Genomic DNA, 6000 nt, shown 5'->3' with positions numbered 1-6000 from the left:
TTCATATTTGTAAAATTCACAGAAAAGCACATAGATCCCTCCTGTTACTGGCAAAGTAGCAGCGTCAAGACCCCATCTTCGTTGGCCAAGCATTCATTTCAAACCTTTTAAATGCTGCCACCAATGCAATGAACCGAGCACAAGCTCCCTCTGTGCCACACTCCCATCCCACTCCATTCCAGGGACTCCCTGCAGCACCTGCCCTCCCTCATGCCCAGGGCTCTCTGTACTCCCCATACCAAGGTCTCCCATTCTCCCTCCCTCCATGGCAAGAGCTCTGTATGCCCCCCATTCTCCCATCCCCACTATGGCAGGGACTCTGTATGCCCCCCATGTCCCTCTCCCACAATACCATTGTCCCCAGTTCTCTCATGGCTGCCAATGCCAGAGGCTCTGGGTGTGCCCCCATTCTCCTCTTCCCTCCACCATTAATTTCTTTTCTTTCTGTCTGAGAGATATTTTAAACTGTGTGGGCAGATCTAAAATTGGTAATACTGTTATGCTGGAATGTGTTAATGACTGCCATCAACCAGTTATTTTACCTACCTATAGACAACTACTGAGGTGGTTAAAGTGGATGAGTCTAATAACCAGATGGCAGGGACTCTGCATGTCCTCCACTTCCCCATTCTGGTTTTCCAATTTTCACCAAAACCAATAGAGTTCTGCCCATGGATGTCTAGAATATTCCCTGAGATTTTGGAATTGATTGGATGTTGAGTTCAAATGTTATCCTATTATATACAGACAAAAGCCATCCAGTTGAGTATAAGGCCTTACTTTGCTTGGCCAATAACTCACTTCTTGTGGGGTTCATCGGAGAAGGTTTTGGAGGGGCTTGAATGAGGTAGTGGTGGCTCCTCTTTAACTCTTAAAATAGTTGACAGGGTTATTTATTCTTTTTAGAAGCTCTTTCTGAACTAACCACCTGGAAACTTTATATTAAAATTTCATATCAAATCAGTGGCAAGAGCACCAACAGAGTTTCCAAAAATCAGTAAGTCATTTACTTTTGCTTTCCTCAGCAAACTGGATTATTTTGATAATTAGTTTTCTAAAAATAAATTGTGCTCCTAGGATAATGGTAATACCATATTTCAGCCCAGAGCAAATTTTGATAGAGTTCTAAACCCATGAAAACAGGAAGTTATAATGGAAACCCTGACAGATCACTGTCTATACTAATGGCAATATGACTTACATGCAGTTAGGTTAATTTTTTTTCTCCACTGACATTTTCTGATATCCTGATGCTGACATTATGATGAAACTGTAAAATTATAATAGTGAACTTCTAGATGTTCAGCTATTTAACATCAACTCCTTAAAAAAATTATAAAATCTGTTTCATGAACCAGTCCTCTCCTTTTCGGTTACCCTTGACATTTTGTATTTTCAGTGTTTTTTATAAACATACATCTTTGTTCAACCCCTTTTATTTAGTCCTATTTTCACCTTTTGCTGCAATAGTCTTCTATATTACCAGCTGGTATTCCTGTATATTAGTTGTCATAGTAAAATTATTGTGCCTCCTACGCAGAGACACTGAGATTCCAAGGAATAGATACTGACACATTTCTTTACCGTTCACTGACTGCTAGTAGAAAATAGGTTTTCTAGCAGGATAAAATTAATCACCCCTGTTACAGAAGTTGGAATGATGTCTACTGCCTTGGCAGAATCTATTATATGCTTTGCTTGGGTTATGCAACTGCTTTCATCTATGTTTCTTATCCCAGTGATGCTATTCTCAGAAATCAATAAGGACCCTATTTTCTTCTCAAAGAGAGGACTGAAGTGTATAGCTAATATGTAATACAGAGAACCTGTTATTCCTCATTCACACAGAGAACGCGATGTACATTAAGTTCAGAGTGCTTTCCATGTAGGTAGAAATATCCAGTACAAACCCAACCAAGTGATATTTTGTCACTATTCTCTATCTCTGGCAAATGCAAACTGCAACCTCCATATATTTTACTTCGCAAAATCTATCTATCTAGCTTAGGTACTTATCTGGCCCTGGTTACGATAGTATCTAAGCACCTCACAATCTTTAATGTTTTATCCTCTGTTACCTCCATTTTACAAATGGGGAACTGAAGTACAGAAACATGAAGTGTGGGATCCATGAAGGGACTGAAGTGTTGCAATGCTAAGCATCATGGAGTGCCTAGAAAATCACAGGAATAACACTGTGTTCCACAAAGCTGAGTCCGGTGCTTAGGATCCCCATACAGTGCTTGGGGAGAGATGGGTGCCTTAGAATTGGATCCACAACAGCCAGCATGCTAGGAGGGGAGCCACCTAAACTAGACAATGGAGAGGCCGACAACAAGGATGTCTCTCGAAGGTAGGCACCTTGTTCCAGAGTGCCGGGAGGCACCGATGTCCACTTACCGATCCATGAACTGGAATCAGCCATCTGGAGTCAGGCAGCTTAGGCACAAATTGTGCCTTGTGGGAAAGAGTTAGGAACCTGCCTCACTCCACACAAAATGGTTGTGGTAAAGGGAGGGAAACTAGTACCTGCCTTATAACTATTAGTCCAGGGGTTAGAGCATTCAGCTGAGATGTGGGAGACTCAGATTCAATTCTCCCTAATAGAGGGGAAGAAAGGCCTGGAATAGGGGTCTACGACTATCAGGAAATGGCTCCTACCACTGGACCTCAGAGTCAGTCTCACATGTGCTCTTTCTCAAGCCCAGTGACTGTTTTGCTGTGAATAAATAGTCATTTGGCCAGGCAAAGGAAGAGAGAGAATGATTCTATAGGCCAGCGGTTAGAGCCCCCTGGGTCCAGTCTCCCTGCTTTCATTAGTTATGCAATGGTGGAACAGTTTCACTGAGAGAGACCAAGGGAGCCCCATTCAGAATATTCCAGAGCTCAGTGGTTGGAGCACTTTCCTGAGACGTGGGAGACCCTTGTTCAAATCCTTTCTCAGACTCAGGTAAGGTGACCAGATGTCCCGATTTTACAGGGACAGTACCGATTTTTGGGTCTTTTTCTTATATAGCCTCCTATTACCCCCCCACCCCCGTCCCGATTTTTCACACTTGCTGTCTGGTCACCCTAGACTCAGGCAGAGTGGGGGCAACTGAATCCAGGTCTCCAATATCCCAAGCAAGTGCTCTAACCACTGGGCTAAAAGTTATAAGGTGGGCAGCACCACCTCCTCTTGCCAGATTTTGAATGCGACCCATTCTAGTAGGTGGTGCCTAAGCATGTCTACTGGATTTGTCTCACACCCAACTTAGGCGGCCAAATGCCTATCTTCCTCTGGTTTGTGAATCGCTGTGGGGCTTATGTGGGAGACAGGTGGCTGGTTGCCTAAAGTGAGGCAGCAGTATGCATGCCCAGACAGGGACACTGGAACAATTTGTATAGTGGGGGGTGCTGAGAGCCATTGAACCAAACTGTAAACCCTGTACATGATGGAAACCACTTCAAGCCAGGGGGTGCAGCAGCACCCCTGGCACCTTTAGCTCTAGCACCTACGTGCCCAGAGGCTGAAACTTCGCACCTATGGAACTTTCACTCTGAAAACATAGGTGCTGAGTAAGTTTAGGTATCTACAGAGTTTGGCAGGAGTTTTGTGGACTGGAGTGGAACTAGACCTGAGACTTCAGCACCTAAGCACAGGAAGAGCAAGGAATTGAACCCCAGCATTCTAAGGCCCAGCCTAGCACCTTAACCATTGAACCATCCTTCCTGTTCTAGTCTGCAAAAGGCAGCTTGGGTGGTGCTCTGGAAATCCATTGAATGTAGACAATCCAGAAAAACTAGTCTGATCAGGCTTTTCCCCTTCCCCTAAAAAAAATTAATGGTTCACTCTCTGCAGCACAAAAAGCCATTCCACTTGTTTTATGAAAGCATTTAACACCATGTTTCTCCTAGCTATCTGCAGCTTTTTTTTTATGTTCCAAGCTATTTTATTTATTATTTGTATTGCTGTAAAATCATAAGGCTTTGAGACCAAAACTGACTAAATACCGCAAGACGTTTTTCTTTTCCAAATAGCAAGATACAATGGGAACAATATTTAAAACAGGCAAGGAAGGAAATGAGAGACAGAGGATGGAAAAAGAAAAGAGAGGGAGGCAAAAGGGAGCTTCCCTGTTTAGAGGGCCGGCTCCAGGCACCAGCTTAACAAGCAGGTGCTTGGAGCGGCCAAGGGAGAGGGGTGGCTCCTGCGGCAATTCGGGGGCGGCAGGTCCCTCACTCCCTCTAGGACCTGCCGCTGAACTGCCGCCACCGATCGCGGCTTTTTTTTTTTTTTTTTTTGCTTGGGGCGGCAGAAATTTTATTCATTCACGAAAATTCACACATACTCACAGTAAGAAAAAAACAGTATTTCTTCTTTTTGCGTATTCAGGATATGGATGCATGAGTCCAAGAAAGGAGTCATAAAAGCACACCTGTGCCATAATGAAGAGAAAATCCAGTTCAAATTTAAATTGTCACCTACAGAGCTCATGTGCATATCCAATCCAAGCTGCAAAATTCTTTCTCCAGTCTTGTGGGGCAGGCAGTATGAATATTTTGATGAAGTCAACAAAAGATGCACATTAAATTAACTTTAAACTTACTTCTGGAATGTGTTTTTCTATAATGTATCACATCATTTTAAACCAGTAATTAAAAGATGGAAGTCACCAGAGGTGAAAGTAAGCCGGTAAGCCCTGGTACGGCGTACCGGCAAGAGTTGGTTTGCCATACCGGGGTAGCCCGGCTTGCCCGGGGGGCAATTTAAAGGGCCTGGGATCCCAGCAGGGGCTGGAGCCGCGGGCCCTTTAAATTGCCACCAGAGCCCCACTGCTGGAGCCCTGGGGTAGGGCTGCGGGGCTATTTAAAAAGTCTGGGGCTCCTGCTGCTTCTACCGCCCCGACCCTTTAAATATCCGCTGGAGCCCCACTGCTGCTTCCCCAGGGCTCCCACAGCTATTTAAAGGGCCAGGGCAGTAGAAGCAAGGGAGCCGCGGTCCCTTTAAATAGCCCCCAGAGCCCAGGGGTAGCGGGGGGCTCCAGGGGCTATTTAAAGGGCCCGGGGCTCCAGCTGCCTCTGCCGCCCCAGTCCTTTAAATAGCTGCTGGAGCCCCACCGCTTCCCAAGGGCTCCCGCAGCTATTTACAGGGCTGGGGCGGTAGAAGCAGGGGAGCCCTGGGCCCTTTAAATAGCCCCCAGAGCCCCAGGCTGCTGCTGCTACCCGGGGGGGGGGGGGGGCACTTACCTTACAGGGTGGGCTGGGGCTGGCTGGTCACTGGTCAGTTGATTGGGTAGAAGTTGCAAAGAGATGATTCAGAACAAGTTAATTTAAAAGTGCATAAAATGAAAATGTTATTAACAGAAATAAAATAATACACATGGGTTACAACTTTCCAAAAATCTGGGCCATTGCTACAGGCTTTTTCAAATTAACTCCTTTATGGGTATCATATGCAGTATTAGCAGTAGAATACTAATATCATATCTGATTTATTTGTTCCTGTCTTCTGTGGTATGCAACCCAGATCCTTGTTTGTTTTTCTTGCTGCTATTAGATAATTCCCCAAACTCTCTTCTAATTAGTATTCAATTGCACTTTTCGATCAGTATATATTACCTCTTGCATTTTTCTTTCAGACTTTGTATTCATTCATCCCTTTTGGACTGCATTTCTCCATACTTGCTCAGCTTCTGAAATAATCTAATTCTCTCTGCATCTCTATTTAGTAAAAGGAGAAAATGTAAAAATCATGTTGTTCAGTAGTATAATTTAAGACAAATATGATAATATAAAAATATGATAATTTAAAAATAATAAAAATAATATAATATAAAAATATGAGCATTTGTGATCCTGTTAATCCTTGTTATAGCCCACTAGTAATCTGTTTCCAGCATTAAAATGTTCTTTTACCTCAGGGGCAGGCAAACTTTTTGGCCTGAGTGCCGCATTGGGTTTCCGAAATTGTATGGAGGGCCAGTTAGGGGAGGCTGTGCCTACAGCCAGGCATGACCC

This window comes from Trachemys scripta, chromosome 2 (genome assembly GCF_013100865.1).
Source record: "Trachemys scripta elegans isolate TJP31775 chromosome 2, CAS_Tse_1.0, whole genome shotgun sequence".
NCBI classification, from domain to species: Eukaryota; Metazoa; Chordata; order Testudines; family Emydidae; genus Trachemys; species Trachemys scripta.
The sequence above is the reverse complement of the archived record's forward strand: the minus strand, read 5'-3'. Positions refer to the sequence as shown.